The sequence below is a fragment of the Rhipicephalus microplus genome, chromosome X (assembly GCF_043290135.1).
Source record: "Rhipicephalus microplus isolate Deutch F79 chromosome X, USDA_Rmic, whole genome shotgun sequence".
NCBI lineage: Eukaryota > Metazoa > Arthropoda > Arachnida > Ixodida > Ixodidae > Rhipicephalus > Rhipicephalus microplus.
Window position 1 is genome coordinate 446,541,106 of NC_134710.1, and position 19,705 is coordinate 446,560,810.

Genomic DNA, 19,705 nt, shown 5'->3' on the forward strand with positions numbered 1-19,705 from the left:
TTAAATCATAATTTCATAAGGACATATTAATCCCTTATCTCTACCATTGAAAAGCGTGACAACCTAGTTATTTTCACTGTGATAAGCATGCTGCTCTCTTTGATGTGGCAGAACTAATTTATACACTCATTCCTTCTATTATTCACATATGCATAACATGAAGGATTGTGTGCCTTACATTTTCAGTTTCATTCTGTGTGTTATATTTCTTGTGCATGTGAACTAATGTGCTAACATGTGTCTCTGACATTATTTGTGCCAATTATTTTCATTTCCAGGTGCCTATGAAGGACACATAAGTTCTATGGCAGTGACCTTCCAAATTTACAGTGGTGCCGGAGCCTCAAGCAGCATTTCGCCGATCTCCACAAGGCGTTCATGATACAAACACAGCGCCACACTTTCACAGTGCTATGATTATTATTTATGTTTAAACATTTCGTTCTAAAATTGCTGTTACATTGTGTTTTGTGCCACCATCCTGTGGCTTAGGTGGAGCTCGTGAAATTACGGTGTAGTCACCTCATTTGTGTACCATCAACACTGCAATGTCACCATTCTCAGCTGGAGCATACAGACAAATAAAAAAATATATTGATTGTAGCAGGGCTGGTGTGTATAATAATGCTTCTCTATTGAAAATAGTAACTTTATAAGTTCTTTAGGTCTTGCATAGAACACTGCATTATTGTGTTGCAATGTAACCACCATTTATGATCGCTAGCATGTTAATTTAGTAGTTTTGTAATGTATTTTATTTGAAAGGTAATTTTGCTTCCGCATCGCGACAATTAGAAAGATGCCGATGATTCAATCCCTCATTAAGTAGCTTCTTAACACATTTGTTTCTTTCAAGCCTTTGTTTACTCATCAAGGCTGTTTCAGATAGCAAACATATTTCACCTTCATGCAACATATTAGGAATGAAATATTCATATATATTTCTACACAGTACTTGCTTTTGCAAACAACGTGAATGGCCAATTGCTTTTACTCGAGATCTAGGATGTCCATTTTATCTTTGCAAGATGCAGCAGATAGCTGCATAGTTTCTGCATTATGCTAATTTCCGTAAGCTGCTTATTGGGTAATTTAGCATGATATGGCACTTTCCGTAAGCTGCGGATGTCCGCAACTTTCTGCACGATATGGCGCTTTCCGTAAGCTGCGGATGTCCGCATCTTTTCGCATGATATGGCGCTTTCCGTAAGCTGCGGATGTTCGCATCTTTCCGCATGATGCGGCTTTCCGTAGTCCAATAATTGCGTATGTACGGATCCGTATATGCGGAACGTTTCAGTAGGGACACTGAGGAATTTTTTATAAAACTTAAGGCCTCGCATATGCAAACATTTACAATCGATCCGAAGATGCACTCGACTCGAAAGGAGCAAGTTTGTTATGTATTGTATATAAAGAAAGGTCATTCAGCACAACCACAACTAAAGTTGCACACGAAAACGACATTTTACCTGATCCTGTTTATTGACATGGTCCATTTTATTTTATTTACATGGTCCATTTTGCACGGTCCTGTTTTACACGATCTGGTCTGCATGAACTCTTGAACCGGGCACCTTATAGGTTGAAAGACACACACAGAGTTTGAGACAAACCTAGTTTCCCGTGGAGGATCCTCTTGCACTATAACAACACATCTCAATCTAGTTAGTTGGTCAGAACGAGGTGAAAACAGCTCGCACTTGAAAAGCACGGGCAGAAGGAATGACGCCTGCACTCTGTGCTCCCTGTACATTCTCGTTGAGGGTGCAGTTTTCACCTTATCCTTATGCAATTTCGCATTTATAACATTGTTCGCTGCATAATCTTTGTGGCGTTAAAGTGTGTGATACCGTCATTTATATCCCATGTATTTATAAAAATAGAATACAAGATAGCTTAATTCAAAAATAACAAAGTGCATCCAGCGCCATGTTCTGTAGCCATTCTTTAGGCAAGTGGCAGAATGATTTATTCTTCAAAACATATCTTACTTGTAACCACTACAAGAGCTAACTCGTATACTGGCACATTCTGTTTGCCTCTTCAGATTATAAGGTACCTTTTTTACACCAGAAAATCTTCAAGAAGAATAGAAGTGTTGTAATTTTGAAGAAAGAAAAGTAGAAGAAAAAAAGATAACCTGCCCTGTACCACTGACCTCCACTAGGGAGCTGGATGGCGCACCGGCGCTACCCGAAGCGGGAGCTTGCGAAGCCACCAGAAGTGCCGCCGCTTGTCCCGGAAGGAGGTCGTCTGCTGCGCTACGTGGTACGCGCGACGCGAGTTATGCCGGCGTTTTGCTGTTCTTTGGATCGCGTTTCGTTTATTTCTTTTTTGTAAATACTTGCTCGTGGTTAGAAGAGTAAGCCAAGTAACAATAAGGGCTTTGTAGGCGCAGATAAGGGTGTGTTTAATGCGCTTTTAAAGAGACAGCGTATGCACGTAAAACTGCCTTTTTTCTGACGCGCGTCCGTTTTCTTTTTCTCAAGATTCGGAGTGGCTGTCCGGTCTTGTACAAGGCGTGGGATCTAGCGATGCAGGCCGCGTTCATAGAAGCTTTTACGGCCGCTTGCACGTGTCTCTGCGGGTTTCTGAGTGTTTGTTGTATTTGTTTGGTTCGCTCTCAATCTTTTCCTTTTTTTCTCGTGGTAGAGAGTGGCCATCGCTTGAGGGTTACGGAGGGCGTTGCCAACAGTGTTTTCAGCCCGGATTCGGTAATCCACCAAATTATGTCCCCAGGAGACAGTGATTGGTCTGTGTATCGGGGGTTTGAGCCTAAGTAACCCATCAAAACCACGACACAAGGTCATAGGGTCGAATCCTCAACTTACCTTAACCTTTACTGCACCTAAATGAGAACTTCAGCAACAAAGTTTCCTATAACTCAGACCAAGCTGTTCACTGTTTTATTATAACCAGTGTGTTTTATAATAAAAACCGTGTGAATAGAATTCACTCCACATAAGCTTGATATCGATTTATAGTAACAGAGAACATCAAACTGATGAAAAGGACCTGAAGGCCGAATGGCCTGTTTAATGGAGCTGATGTAGAAGACACGTACTGGTGAATTTGTGTGAATGTTTTACTGGTGCTTGAATAGGATAAGCTTTGTCAGCTGCTTGCGGATGTTTGATCCAGCTATCTTGGCCGTCGCCGTCTTCGCGGTGTGATGCATCCTTATCTATATATAGGAGGCGATCACACACTTTACCAGTCGCACAAAGTGGTTTGAGTCAGCCGCGGATCATGTAACTCGGGGTATAGCTTCTGAAGGTGACCGGAAAGCTCTGTCATAACTGAAACTGTCAATGAATCGGAAAGATTCCCCTTCTTTGGAAGGCTTGTGCCATGCAAGTTGTCTTCTCTGCGTATCACTTTCTCTGTGGTCTGGCACATGTAAATTGTAGATGATGACGGCTTCTGCAGACTACCACGGTTTTTCCGGTCAAAGAAGGCCGACGGACTTCTCTCCGACACAGTTGCTGCGTGGGATGTAGCACAAGGGATCCTTCTGCGCACCATCAGGAATACAAAGCCCGCAATGTAGCCTGTGATGTTCCCGATGTACGGCGAGAGCGAAGTAAGACGCTCAGCTTCCCTTTCCAACTCGCTTTCCTCGGAAAGCTCGAGCTCATGCTGGAGATCTCCACCACCATTCTGATTTGCCACAGTCAAGTCCAGCTCATCATGAGCCCCGATCCCGCTGCTTACATACAAGAAGACTTTTCTGGCCTGTTTGTGCAATTAACAGCACAGCAGGCAGGCATTCTTTTGAGAGAAGTCCAGAAAACACGCACGCCAGCAGCAGTCAGGCGGGAGCAAGCACCGGCTTCCGGGACAAGGCCGCCGACTTCCGGTGGCTTCAAGCTGGCGCGCTCTAAGCGCCATCCAGCTCCCTAGTGGAGGTCAGTGCCCTGTACAGGGACCGAGCCTGCGAACCTCGAATAACATGTCCGATGCTCTATCAACTGAGCTACCATGGTGGCTATCCCTTTTTCATTTTGTACGGTTTATATGTGCATTTATACATGGAAGAGTCAGTCAGCGCTGCCTGTTACCATTATGGCGAGTGTGGGACACCTTTTTTTGCCTACTGGCAATTACATTACGATTGCAATTACGTTACGATTACTTCCAATATCCCTATACTTCTTTGGCAGCATTATGCATCGGTCAGTTCTCAGAAAATCTGCTAGTCACAGGAGAAGGCAATAGATCCCCCTCCCACCTAAATGCATGTACTTGAACACATGCACAACCGATCAAAAAAAAAACAAGTCACACACCGCTAAGATTACTCAAATTCACTGTTTCAGATTCATGAGTAAAGGAAAGAACTATAAATTTAAGGGTTTGATGTCTTTGTTGAACACATTTTAATGAGAACTAGCAGAAAATGATGCCAAACAAATTATAGGGGAAGTTATCAAAAGTAACTTTAACAAAATTATGAAAAGAAAAGTGAACAAAAACGTAACTTGGCAATGTTTTTTGACAATTGAATTGACATTACTTTTTATAACATCCCTTTATTTTACTGGGTAATGATGTGGGGTAATTCTCATTATTAGAGTGGTGAGTAGGCAAACAAAGAAAGTACATGGCATTGATACTTCTTTTGAACACCTAAAAGTTTGAGGACCTTAAAAGAGCGGAAGCTACTTTGAGTAGACCAGAATATTTAGTTGGAGCGAAAAAAAACGTACACACATTTTTTACCAGGCTTTTTAACCTATTTTAAGACATAAAAGTGTATGCTGCCAGTAATGTTAAGTACCATTACTTTTGTCACACTATGCACTGTAGCAGGTGTAGTTACAGGGGTGATAGTGAAGGATTAATCAAGCACGCCACTAAGTGCGTTCATATCAATGGCAGCGTATTTTAAAAATAAACCTGCTGTATAGTAAAAAAAAATTTTAGAGCATTTATGATTTTATCCAAATCAAGTTAAACCGACTGGGTAAGAAAACCATTTGCTTAAAATCAAAAGGCATAAAGTGATTCATGTATTATAACTATGTGAACAATGTCAGCAATGCAGGGCAAAGTGACATAGTTCTATTAAAAACCCCTCTCATTATAACATGCATGAAAAGCACCACACCAGAATATTTTATAATGCATGTAATATCAATACTACTAGACTGTCTATTGACCTTTTAGAAGAAAGGTATCTCCTTCACGTTGAAGGGGCAACTACTTAGCCTTTTCCTGAGCTTTTGTGTGAATATTTACTGAATTTCAGATATCATTAGGATTGATTTAGAGTGAACAGATTTTGCTTACGCATTGAAACCTAGTTCTGTATGTAACTGCAATTATGGGTGCCAAACCATCTCCAATTAAGCTTTAACATTTAACTTATTTTTTAACTGCAGCAGCACAACTAGGTATGGGTGCCCAAAAAGTAGCTAAAAACAATACCTTTACCTCTTTAAGCCTTTTGGAAGTGTTCAGCTTCTCAGTTCTCACCTTACAACATTTTTTTAAATACGTGTTTGTGTGCCCACTGCTCTTGCTCCTTGTACAGTGAGGAGGAGCACATGGCAAGAAGAGACAAGAAAGAAGCATAGCGAAAAAAAGCGAAATGAGCGAGGACCTCTTTTGTATCGTACAATGTGTGTAACATTAATATTGCGACAACATATAGACAAATTATCACGGCTATGCATCCATTGTAGAGTCATACACAGCTGCAACACCACGACTAAATTTCAACCTTGTGTTGGTTTAGGATCCCTTTATAGTGGCAAGCTAATGATATCTGGATTTGTTTGGCACATACTAAGATACAGTGAAATGTGATATGGTAATCTCATTTGGAATGCACGTCATGTGGCTTCATTGTATATGTGGCCACAAGTAACTCTGGTTGCAAAGCAATATGACAGAGCCTAAACAGACGTCACCGACCACTCCAATCTGAACTTGCCTTTGCTACTTGCCCATTATCATCTCAGCAAAAAATGAATAATTGAATCTGCTACAGATATGTGCTAGCTTATGCTAAGGACCAAGTATGAAGGGTGTTTTGTCATCATTGAGATCAGTTATTTGTTCAAGAACACTTGCTGTCAAACACAAATACGTTGCTGTCGAAGCATCAAGACTCAAACATAAAACAAAAAGAAGTGTCTCTTTAAAAATTACAGGCCACAAGGCAAGATAAATATTTGCCATACTTGGGATGTAAGGCACGCACAAGAGGTGCTGCCATATTATACTTTTCCTTGTGTTGAAACCTGCTTGCTTTACTCCCCCAACACATCTGTAAAGATGCCGTGAAAACACCAAGGAGCTGATGCAGCAAGGTTGAACACATGTCCACGGATTCCACCATTCCTAAGCAGCCCTACAGCCTCCGCAGTCCTGCAACCATTTGTAAAATAAATATAGTTCTACCGAAAGTTCTTGGTTTACAGACACACATGCAAGACGCATAACCACTCTATAGGAAGTTTGCATGATAATGCGCTGGGTAGCAAAACGGATGCCAATATCAAGTATCCCGGCCTGCCGCTTCTTTCTTTCCGTTCTTAATTATTCAATCCATGGTTAATAAATGTTCCCCCAATGTGAAGTGTACTGGCAGTCCGGTGAAGATTTGCAATATATTTCGAACACAGTCCGATTCATGGCAAGTAAGCATGCAATAGCGTTTTGTCAGCTGTTCGAGAAAAGAACATGAAGTTTAGCTAAAACCCAAGTTTTTTATAAACACCATTCAATTTGATATAAAAGTTGTGAGCATTATGTAAAGGAACACGGATTCATGTTTAAATAATGATTTCTTATATTGTACTTATATGAATGCAACTAACTGAATATGAAACGATAATTTTTGCTCGAGAATTTAGAGTTATGAACACTATCGCACTTGCCAGCTGGATCTTGTCCAAAACAGCGGCAAGATAGGCTAGTTTCTGTAGGTGAGCAGTAATGAGCAGTGCAAAGTAACAACAAGAAACATCAGTAACAACAGTATGGGGCAAGCACAGACTGCCAACTGTATAATTTATTACACAAAAGTTCACCTGAATATCAGTCAGACAACTTGTGCAAATGAAGGTCCAGTTGGGCATGAACAATATACGAAATCAACAATGCCTGCTTTCACTAACAGGACCCTCATTCACATAAAGTATGCAGCGATAGGCCCCTACCGAGGTACGTCACAGCATGATGTCACTGGCACATGTAAAAGGTGTGGTTGGAAAAACACTCCCGCTGGTGGCTCAGCCCGGTACAGTCGTGCGGTATTTGGGGCAAAATTTAATTTTTCAGTGCTTACACTTCACGTTACAATGTCGAGATTAGCTGTAGTATGTGTCAGCAAACATCCAGCTGTGTGGCAAACTGTGTAGCAAAATATTTGCCACGCTGTCTGTTTATCTTGAAGAAGTGAACACACGTGGTGGCCTGTGCGAGCAACAGCGGCATAGTCTTCAAAAATGTGCACTGTTGATTGCGGAATGCAGTGTGCATTGAAAGATATTGAGAATATCGGTTCAACTGAGAATACTGTGCGAGGTGTGTGCAGTGTCAATAACAATGTGTCTTGTTTGCGAAGACGTTAGCACTCATGGCAGGGACCGGTCGATGAAAAAACTTGATTCGACATTTTAGTCAAGGTAAATATGCACTTGACGCGACCATCTACGAGTGGGTACATCTCGGTGTTTGCGCTGTGTGCAGAAAAAAATTGCAAGGTCACTGGGCTGGAAGATACCATTTGCTGAAGCTGCATGTATGAATCGCTCCGACGAGTACGCAAGCTCAATAAAGGTATAACTCGTTTTATCGAAGGCCTCATATGTCTTTATGTAATAAGCAGAGATTCTTTTTCACATGTACTCAGTACCTTTACCGCTCGATATTCATGAAGTGACAATGCAAACAACAAGTTTGTGTGTTAGGTTCTAAGGGAGCAATGTAAATATGCAAATAAGTTGTAGGTTTCAGATGCAGCGATGTAACTGCACAAAAGATTACGTATATATTAGGCTACAGGTTTAGAATCGCATACATCTCAGTGGTCTATCAGGAACGTCACAAACAACTTCCTTGCCAACCAGCCCTTGCACAGAGGGAGGGAATGGCTGGCACGGTGCTCGAAGTGACGTAACACTATTTGCAAACCTAGAGAGGTTTCTTACTTAGGCAACATTTTGCACAATATATTTTTTAGATGCAAGAATGTACTCATCCACATTGATCATACTGATGTCTTTTGTTGTTACTTTGTGCTGTGAGTTACTAGGCATTTAGTCACCATGATCTTTAAAAGCTAATTTCAGTGTTCCCTCTCATATTGCTGACAACTGTGTTGTTGCATAAATTGGGCAAAAAAGCAACACAGAAAGGCTGTCACAATAAATACACCAACATGGGTATTCTCCTGCAAACAAACGTCGGCACTGGTCCTGTCATTACCCGTCTTCCTTCTCTCTTTGCCTTGTTTGTGCTGAAACAGCCAAACACCTGATGAGTTAGATGAGAAATATTAACGCATCAAAACTATAAGTGCTTGCATCAGCAACTACACAACAGCTTGATAACCGCACCGCTGCCACACAGCAGCGAAACATATTTTGAACATGCTGGGAGTATATTATTATATAAAAAGCAACTATGGCAGATTACAAAATCTCACATTGTGCATGCAAGTTTTCTTCAAAGTCAGGCGTACAATGTAGGTGCTGGCCAGTACATTATTAGTTACAAGCAAAGGCGTCTTGCAGGTACACATGCAGATTGCACGAACACCTCTCTCTCTCTACACTAGGCACACAGATTATATCTTTCAACAAGCACAGGCCACTGTTTAGGGGCATAATAACGCTCTACCGTGAACGTATGCTAATCAACCCACTTAGGCGGTTGGCTAGGTGAATTGAGCCAAGTTACAAATTGTATCGCCCGCGAACGTAAACAAAATGCTGCTTTGCATCAAATGGCACTGCAGGCTTCGTTCAATCAACAACGTAGCAAGCGCCGTGTGCGTCTTCCTCACTACATTGCACATATGAAAAATCGATCACCATACACATGCATGTTGCCGCGGTTGTCTCGAATTAGCTCCAGTAAGGCCGCGCCGATGCGTCATGGCTCTGCTGGCGTTAGCGTTGTCAAAGCGAATCGGCAACCGCACTCGCAAAAGCGCGTAAGGTTGCCGTTTCGCGACGCCTCGTTCGAGTGCAGCAACACACACTTGCACTGAGTGGCATACTTGGTCTACATAAAAAAGTGTCTCCCTTATCTTTAGTTTCTTTCACACTGTCTTGAGGGAAGCGACCGCAGGCGTCAGCCGTCACCTCGGAGTCCTTCGAGCGCCCGCCCGACCCACCGATTCCTTGGACGACTCGCACTTGATCTGCACTCGAACAACCGCGGGAATAGGGCGCAATCTTAGCACATCACACGAACGAGGAACGGCGCTTCCTTGCGTAAATTTAACATTTCGTGCTCTCGTGTGTAGCAGCGCGAACACATGAGACACGCACCGAAACGGCATGCCCACAGAAACAAAGAAGACAAACAACATGTGGCTTTAGCTGTGATTGGATTTGACTTGGATATCTGTGTGAGGAAAATAAAAAAAACATCTGTCGCTGCTATAAACTGAAAAAAATGTATGTTATCTGGCAAAATAACTTTAAAAGTGATAAACGGTAATTCAAAAAACAAGTTACAACTTATGAATATTTTCGCAGGTCTTTGTTTTGTTTTTGTTCTAGCAGACGACAGCCTCCTACTGCTTCTACGACAGACGTAGTGCGGTTTCAGGTTTGGTGCGTGTCGCCGACGCAAAGCTCTACAGTAGTGATATCAGAGTTATCAATTCTCAATGATTCATAGGATGGCTACAAAGCAGTAACATTTTGACAATGTGCTGTACGCAATCTTTCAAGGTATGAGATTTCTTTGCTCTGAAGCAAATCGAAGCAAGCCGGCCGGCGCAATCAGCTGATGTCGCCACTACGCGAGGCATGGTCGTGCGCAATAGCGTCGCACCGCACGCTCGATTTGTCATCAAGCGATAGAGCTACTAAGTGGAATACTGCTAGATGCAGGGATTAATGGCGTATCACTCTAATTCCTTGTGGTGGCCGACTCAATTGCAAGAGAGCCCCGGGAAACAACCTTCAGCTGCTCAAGCTTCTGTGTGGGTGTAAAAATATTTGTTTTCATCCGCGGCGGGGCAGAAATTTATAGTTGAAAGACATGAAAAAAGCATGTGACGTATATACAATCACAAAACATATGCACACAACAATAGATACGATCGTATATCGTACATAAATATGCCAACACATAGCGTGTAAGAAGAAAATTTATACACATAACTTGAACTGACGTGCACCCTTCAGCGCGATCAGCTTAGCAAGCTAACGCACTCAGTTCACGTACGCGAGCACAACTGAGTGACGCAGGTTCGAGTCCCGCCAAATCTATTTTTTTGTTTTTTTAACGTTTTTATTGTACTGCTATCTTTTCTAATGCCTTAGCTTCTAAAACAAAATAAAAGCAATATTGCGTTCAAGTACGAATGTGGGACTGTGTTTTTTGTGCAACAGTTATTAGTATTTTTATTTTCATTATTAATTTTTTTATTTATTTCATATTATAACAAAATTAAGGACTAAGGGGAACATTGGGTCTGCTTGATTGAGAAGGGACTCGAGAAGTGAGAAAACTCAAACCAAAAAATTTATTTGAGAAAAACTTAGCATTTCACAGCCGGACCAGTTTCTTCAAGGGTAGGCCCTAGGTATGCGCGAGACTTGCTATATGACTCATCTCAAGCTGTGGCAGTTGAGGAAAGGCAATATCACCAAGAAGCGGTTTTAAATGTATTTTGGTTATTGTTTTTTGATTCCTCCAAAATAAAGGCTGCACAATTGTGATCGAGCCAAACCATGAATTGCGGGAACGAAGTCATAAGACAGAAAATGAATAATGTTGATTGTTTGAAAATTGCCCTTAATAAAAGGAAGAGTTATGAAGTGCTACGTAGCTTAACTCGCAGTAGGAATTTTATATATACATATAGATAGTTTAAAACGGACAATGTTGCACACACAGACATTGGTTAAATTTCTTTGCAGCACAGTTGAAGCATTTATGTAGAACTGAAGCATCAAGAGAAGCTCATGCGTCCTCACTTTATTGCGCTTTACACAGCTTGTATGCGTCCACGCAGCCATGATATGATATATTTTAAAGCATTTGTTTAACCTATTATCTTCTTATTCATTAAAGCTGGCCCATAAGTTGTGTCTTATGTAGCACTACAATTGAAGCGTAATCTGCATGGTGGTCTGAAACAATGCTTTTGAAAATCTCAAAACGACCCAGATCTATACACGACCATCCGAGTATCAATGATAAGCACCATTATGTGTCCGTACATATCAGTTGTGCTCTCATACTTAATTATTTTTCTGACCACTCCCTCTGCCCCTACCTCGTTCCTGTCGTGAAGCTGTGGCAATTTGTGTATAGCTTTATTTATATTGTAGAAGCACATACTACCAATAAAAAATTATATTTAGGCTACATGCAATTAGTTTTCATAGATTTTCATTTCTTTTGTCGGTGCTCAGGAGAGCTAAGCTCATGGTCGATATTTTAAAATGACATTTCTCTTTGCCAATGTTAATGAGAACAGTTTCAATAATATTGACAAGTTCAATCACATTGAATTTAGTTCTCATTATTATTGTTTCTACCAACAACGAGCCCTTGAAGTTATGCTTTTTTTGCTTGATTTGTTTTCGTGTGACAGCATGCAAGTAAAATGACAGTTATTGTCAATCCTTGTGAATGACACATTTTCCGTTTGACAGACTTTAGCACCTGGTCATCTGCAGAAGTTGTATTCATTCTGGAAAAGGGCGAACAGCGGTGACTGACAACACAGACTAGCCTGCGTTATTCTTTTGTACTATATATGTCACTGTGCATTCATTTATAACTTCATAGAGCTCGGATTTCCTGCTGAAAATGTGACAACAACTGTAGAGTTTCCACATTTTTGCAATAATCCACATGCCTTTCATACACTATTGCACATTTTCGTTAGCACCTTACAAAATCTGTATATTACCGTAAGACCTTACATTCTGCATTTTCCTTATGAAAGCTTCTGTACACTCCATACACTTTCCTTATCCTTCCATATCTTCTATAATGAACTGTCCGTATGCTCCATAAGTTTCCTTATCTTTCCATATTTTCCATAAAACTCACTCCATCCACGCCATAACACTTCCTTAACTTTCCATATACTCCATAAAAAGCGTTCCATTTATGCCATACATTTTCATTATCCTTCCGTATACTCCATAAAAAGCTATCCGTATACGCCATAAAATTTCCTTATCCTTCCATATACTCCATAAGAAGCGTTCCGTAAATGCCATACAACTTCCGTATATTTCCATAAAACTCCATATTTTTTTCCGTATGTAGCACAAGGAAATGTTACGGAGTCCATATATTTTCCGTAAGATTTCATATGGAACGTTCCAGTAGGGTCCTTTGAAATTCAAACATCCTCTTTTCAACCCTCGTTTGAACAAAGAGTCTTTACAACACCAATCACATGTTGGGACTCGCATCATCACAACCAATCGCAGAAACACCTTCATAACAGGTACTACATTGGTTAAAACCACATTACCAAATAAAACACCCAAAGAGATAGGTTCTCCGCGTGTGACACTCTATCCCATGCCAGGCCGTGCTGCCTCTGTGGGCCGACTTCTGTCGGCAGCCGTTCTCACGCTCGAGCCCCGTCAGTTCTCTCAATAATTGTTGCTTCCTAGAAGCCTCCTTAAGAGCGGTGGGTACACCGTTGGGCTCCGTGCACTTACCAGGTGTGCATGCGACAGCGAGGCGCCCCAACATCCAAACTACAGCGCGGGAGATTTTGGTCGTTTCTCTGCCGCCACTATGTCTTGGTCAGCCAAGTGGTCGGGTCCCCGCGTAATTCTCAATGACACGCGTGCATACCAACAATGGCTTAAACTCAGACGGTGGCGCCTGACCTGCCTCTTGCCAGACGCTTTTCCGGGTAAGCTTTCCCCTTCTAATCCCGAACGGGGGCAACCTTGACGGCTCCACTCGCTGACTGTGCGAACGAAGAAGCCTCCTTTCTTTCCCCTGCTCGGGTCTTCCGCGTTCGCCTTGGCGGAACCAATTGGCTTCGCTAGTTGACGGGTCGGGAACTGGCTACGCGCTCTACATCAGCTGCATTTGTAGCTCTACACCCAACATGCTGGCAATTCGTGCATCATACTAACTCCTCCCCCCTCAAGAGTGTTACTAGATACTCGATGTCCAGTAACGCGAAACAAAAACAAACAACAAAAAATCGCTCAAAGTAAAGTCAATCTCGGTGAACGCACATGCGTGAACCAATTATCACTTCCATCTCAACAGAAGAACTTTCGCGTCCATCTGCGAAATAGATGCAGTAACACATATAGATAATGCCCTCAAATAGTCCTCTGACAGAAAGCACTTTCGTAATGCACAACACTGAATAATGCACTTAGGATGAAGTCAACAGCACTAGTCAGTTCGCATTAGTTTGCCACAGGGCACATTCACCGTAGATAGTCTGGCAGCATATTGTCTTATAAATTTACAACACCACACGGTCATTGTCCCAAAACGGCAGACCCACTCCATGCCCCCTCCAGGCCCCGCATAACTCACTTAAAGAGAGCGACGAACCGAGCGCTATAGGTATACCTCCGTCTGAATGGATCGCACCAAGACAAAACTTTTTTAATGAACTTCACATGTACTACCCTATTTTATCTGCAAAATTATTCCTACATAGCACATATAATACACCTAAAAGCAGTTCTACCACTTAGATGCAAGCTCGCATCTCAAAAACAACACAAAAAATGTCTGGTACAACAAACAAAACACTTTCACATCACAGCGGAACTATTAGTGTGTTCGACCCACTAACATCACGCATAACACCTTAGCATTTGACGCAAACTATTGTACAGAAATTCTATTCACGCGAACTACTTCAGTGGCTACATATCATCAATAACAACAAAAACTCAACCATATGAAATAGGCAAAACATCCTATTGCCACTAAACAGTCACAATTACTGATTCAAATGATCATCCGAGACGCGAAAGAGCATCAGCAGCCTCGGTCAAAGCGCCCTAATTACTAACAATTTTTGTTTCCCATTCACCTCTCGTTCAACCGTGGACGCCTCCAGTTTTAACTAGCTGAGCCTCTCACAGAAAATTGTGACTGATCGTTCACCTTCACCTATCGTTTGAGAGAGGCAACCTCTAATTGCCCTTTCCGATGCGTTCGTAGCCAAACAAAAAGCTTCGCTGAGTTGGTTGCCGTCACTCAGAAATCAACGCGAAGGACTCTAACTCATCAAACGTTGCCTGTGCCTCTACGTTTCATGGCAGCGTGTTCAAAACTCGAGAACTGCCCTTACGAATGCATAGCCGACTTTTCACTAAAAGCCTTTCACCATGCCACCACTCTTCGGTAACATGCCATACTTAAACACTAAAAAACGAAAACGCAAAACTATAGTTACTACAATAACGTCTGTCTACGGCGATTACATAAAAAACTGCTTTCAAACTAAAAAAAAGACAACCCAGAACAAAAATAACTTAAAAAAAATCGATAGTTAACTCCTTCCAAGAACTTACGGCTCGATTTTACACTTTAGTCGAGCACGCGATGGTCCTAATCTGGGAACTTTTTCTTTTAAACGGGGAATACGCAAGACGTAGAACCCCCTCGTTGCAATGCCGAAACCCAACGCCAGGCGCTTTTTGGCAAAGTATGCGCTAACGCACTTCCTATTCTTTCCTGACGATTTACAACAGCAAGAGTCATTGTGTGTTAACACTTTGTCTCAGCACAACTTTGGTTTCACTGAATGGCATGGCTGCTTCCGGTCTAACTGCTTTCTATCAGTTCTCTTGACGTGCGACTCCCTTTTCACCTGATGCCGCACATGATCCACGCTCATCTCGCCTCGGCTCTCCGGCTCGGCCGTCCTGTTTTTTCATTGTGCTCTGCACAGCGTTAGGGCTACTTCGAGACGCATGTTCTGGCTCCCGCATCGGAGCATACTGCTCCTGACTAATGCCTTGTCTTAAACACCTGACGTCTCTCGCATTACTCTCCTTTTGATCATTCAGTGACTTTTGCCGATGACGACGAAGACATTCGTAACCTGTTGGTGTAAGTAATACGGGCACACTCGTATTTACCTGATCGGTTACTGCGGATCACAATTTCACGGGCTGCGCAGCGCTTCCCGACAAGGTTGGAAAGCCAGAGGTACCCACACAAGACGCGCGGTAACGTCTTGCCCAAAAGCGTCAGTTAGCCTTATTGTGCCAATCCTCTCACACAAAATCTCAGCGAATACCTCAATCACCCGTATCACCATTATATCCGCACATGTGTCAACGCGTGCAAAACAGGACTTGCCTCCCACGAGAATCTCAATCTGCGGTTCTCTCATGAGCGAGTTTTGCATTATGGGGGAGTGTCGCGACAGTGCAACTCGGCTTTCAAATGGTCGCCTATTATGCGAAGCTACGCATAAAACTTCTGCTGTATTAGCAGCAGTGTCACGTGAAAGCCCGCAATCTCTCTGAAAGTGGCCCCATTTTCCGCAGCCAAAACGGCTCCTGAATTACGGCTCAGATTTGCTCTGGTAAATAGTTTGGCTTGCGGCCCATAGTTTAACTTCTCTTGTTCCGCACTGCAGTAACTACCCTGCCTGCTGTTGTCGAAGCTTTCTTCAAAATTCGCGGCTAACTCCGGAACATCCTTGGCCTTCAACCAGCCCTTCCCTTCCTGCTGAATGGCCAGTGAGTGGAGATTATTTGGCATTAACTGTTTTAGCCTGTCCGGTATAAGCAACTCCTGATGACTCTCAAATGACTCCACCTCTCTACTTCTGATGTAGTAGTGAACATAGTCTGCAGGCGCGCCGTCACTTGGTTCCAAGACTCGCCTTCCTCTCTTTTGATTTCGAAAAACTTTCGCCGGTACTCGCTCGGAGTCATCCTTAGCTTCTTCAGCACCCTCGATTTTATATCTGAATATGGCATTGCCCCAGCTTCTGCTTGATTGGCGACGAATGTGCGCATCTTGTCGCTTAAAAATGGCAACAGAAGCGTGCCCTGAATTTCCTCAGGTATGACCAATACCACAAAGAGAGTGTCCACACGTTTGAACCAAGCGGGAATCATAGGCTCATTTGTGAGCATAGGTGCCAAGACTGCCTTCAGCTCTTTCGCGTACCGTGCGATACTAGAATGCTGGTTCCGATTTTCCGACTCCTCTGACAAGGCACGCGATGACTTCACTTTCTCAAGCTCAAGCTTGAGCTTTAACACTTCTATCTCGAGCTGGAACTCGCGGGTGCGATCCAATTCATTCACACTGTCACCTTCCATGATATCTCGCTCTGAATCCGCCATCTGCCAGAGTGTGTCTGAACGCAAAGCATTCAGTTAAAAAAATTGGGGGCCCCGAGAGTGCACAAAGCCGGCTTTACCTTGCAGTGATGCGTCGCCCGATGCACTTGACAATTGAAACTGCATCCGTGTCGTCATCAACGCTATGTGCAATGACCACCTCCAATGCAGCAGGTCTCCGCCCGGTCACCCCTGTCGCTGACTATGTCTGTCCCATCCACTGACCCTGGTGCTCTGCTCCCGTAGCAGCACAATGTAGTGCCTCTCCGGTAAGTCCGTCGCTCAATGACAACCTTTGGCTCTGCCCTCGTTCACTGACGCGCAGCCGAACTCCAGGCTCCAATGTTGACCGGCAGGCTCGTACCCAATGCCAATGCTGCTTCTCGCAGTGCAACAGCAGGTCCCGAAGCAGTGAGCATCTTTTCAGCTTCCCGGACTTCAGCACCTTCCTCGCAGTGGGCTTTCCAATCTTGTCGATGGCGTCAGTTAATTTCCTCCTCCTCGACTAGCTTCAACACTAGCTAAGGAGGGAAGATGTTTGAGGTTCGGAATGGGTCCCCTCGATGACTCGAGTGCATGGTGGCAGCGCGAAGAAAGAGCCGTAGTCCGGTGAAGAGACGCTTTATTGCAGCCTCAGGCGACTGCCTGAGTCCAAGCCCGAACATCCGCTCTCCTTTCAAATTCAAACATCCTCTTTTCAACCCTCGGTTGAACAAAGAGTCTTTACAACACCAATCGCATGTTGGGACTCGCATCATCACAACCAATCGCGGAAACACCTTCATAACGGGTACTACATTGATTAAAACCACTGTCACAGAACGAGCGCTCAAAATGGGCGCGCCGCCAAATTCTTGCGATAACGCGCCGGAGTAACGCCGCGAGGTCAACGAAAAAAAAGAAAACAAACATCTAAAGGCTCCCCGGGCGCGCGACGCTCTCCCCTCGGAAGCATGGCTTCGCCGACAAACCTCCTCACCCCACATCAGCGGCCAAGCAAGCCCTAGAAATTTCCAGAAGGAAAGGGGCGTGTATGCCGGGTTGAGTCATCTGTCGGGGACGGCCCCCGTACAGCCTCGCGCCTCTCCCCAGCCTTCCCTGCGTATCGCGCCGACGAAATGACGAGAACTTTCTGGAATGTTCCGCGGAAGGTATTTAACCGAGCAGCGGAGATGAGAGATCAGGAGAAGACGGAAGTTAGCGCCAGAGCGCGTAGGGTATCCTGCCGTGTAGTCGGCGAAGGTTTTGTCCGTAGGGACAAAGCAGGAGAAGACGTGAGGTTTCCTGGAAGAGAAACTTCGGAAGGAGAAGACGGAAGTTAGCGCCAGGGCGCGTAGGGATTCCGCCGTGTAGTCGGCGAAGGTTTTGTCCGTAGCGACAAAGCAGGAGACGAAGAGGATTTCCACCTGAGGGGTGAAGGCTCGAGCTACAGGCAAGAGCGTGAGTTTACCACTATAGAGCGAAGACGCGTGGCAACAGCTGCGTGTGTGAAGCCGACGCGTTTCCGGCGAAGAAGTTTGAAGCTTGGAGAGTGGCCAATTGAAGACGCGTGGTTTCCTGGAAGAGAAACTTCGGGGCAGCGGAACGGCAACAACGCTAGACTTTGAGTGAGTGATTCTCGGAAGAGTATCATTCAGACTTTTGTTCCAAGGACTTTGGACTGAATAGGTTTTCTATCTCTTTAATCTTTAAGTGTCTTGGTTGTTCAATGCATGCGACTGCATTGTAGTGTGTACTGTTGTCTGTGTCCATTGTTCGAGTGTGGCTAGTTGTACTGTGTAGTACGTTGTTTGATCTGTGACATATTGTACTCAGCTATTGTGGAGTGAGCATATTTGTGTATTCTTTTTCTGATCTGCCATTATTGAGAATATAATTTTGTTCGTTTATCAACTCTCGGCTCTGATTTGTTCTTTGGGCCACTGCCAGCGTCCGCTGGCGCGCCAAAAAGGACCACTTCTAAATTGTCCACGCTTTCGTGGTGCGGTTCGGGGGGCCGATACTTCGGCCCTTGGAATTAGCCCGTTGATCGCCACCCTAATTAACGGGACCTGTGTGGCAATTAATCTGACGTCCGCGACAGGACCTTTTGGTGCACAGTGTGTCCAAAGTAGTGAGAAAAAGCCTCGAGTTGTTGATAGTGCTATCGGAACGATTTTGTGTGTTGTTCAGTGTTTTCGTTAACGAGTGCAGAGGAGTGTTCCGATAGACTGATTTAGGCAGATACCTTTTACACGCGGCAAGACTTTATTTGCGAGACACCATGGATCTCGAAAAGTTAGTTGCTCTGGTGAGAAGATGGGTCTTTCTGGCGCCGAACTACGGAAATGGGTAAGCCAGAAGGAGAAAGAGGCGGTGGAGAGAGAGAGGTTGGCAGCTGAGAGGGCCAAGGAAGAAAAAGCAGCTGATTTGGAGAAAGAAAGGCTGGCTGCTGAAAGGGCGAAGGAAGAAAGAGAGCAGCAATTGAAGTTGCAGCTTGAGAGAGAAACGTTGGCAGCCAAAAGGGCGAGAGAAGAAAGAGAGGCAAAGGAGCGACAGCTGAAGGAAGAACGAGAGCAACAATTGAAGTTGGAGATGGAGAGAGAAAGACTGGCAGCTGAGAGGGCGAAAGAAGAAAGAGAGGCAAAGGAGCGACAGCTGAAGGAAGAAAGAGAGCAACAATTGAAGTTGGAGATGGAGAGAGAAAGACGGGCAGCTGAGAGGGCGAAAGAAGAAAGAGAAGCGAAGATGGCTGAAAGGGAACGGCAGCGGCAGCACGAAATGGAACTCGAGCGCCTCCGTTTGCAACAGCAAAGTGAAACTCCCGTCCAAGCTAGAGTTGAAAGCAGCGAACGGGAAGATCATGGTTTCCGCTTGAACCCAAGCAAGCTGCTTGTAGCGTTTGATGAAAGGAAGGACGACCTTGACGCGTACCTTCACTGGTTTGAGACGATTGCGAGGAGCCAGAATTGGCCGGAACATCAATGGGCAACTGCTTTGAGTACTTGCTTGAGTGGTGAAGCGCTCAGTGTGTACGGCAGGCTGATGCCGACCGATGCAGCCAACTATGCAAAGGTGAAAACTCTTTTGTTGAAGCGATTTAGATTTACTGTGGAAGGTTTCCGGGACAGATTTCGGACAGGAAAGCCAGCTGATGGTGAGACGGCTACGCAGTATGCCGCCCGACTTTGCCATTATTTCGACAGATG

The 19,705-nt window shown here is 44.0% G+C and overlaps 1 long non-coding RNA gene across 1 annotated transcript in view; it reads right to left on the bottom strand.

Annotated features, from left to right (window-relative positions):
• Nucleotides 1-9,563, bottom strand: part of LOC142776622 (uncharacterized) — a 28,399-nt gene extending 18,836 nt beyond the window's left edge. The window contains exon 1 of the long non-coding RNA XR_012887685.1: nucleotides 1,310-9,563. This is a non-coding gene — a long non-coding RNA (uncharacterized LOC142776622). The remainder of the gene's footprint in view (nucleotides 1-1,309) is intronic.
• Between the last annotated feature and the right edge of the window lie 10,142 nt (nucleotides 9,564-19,705).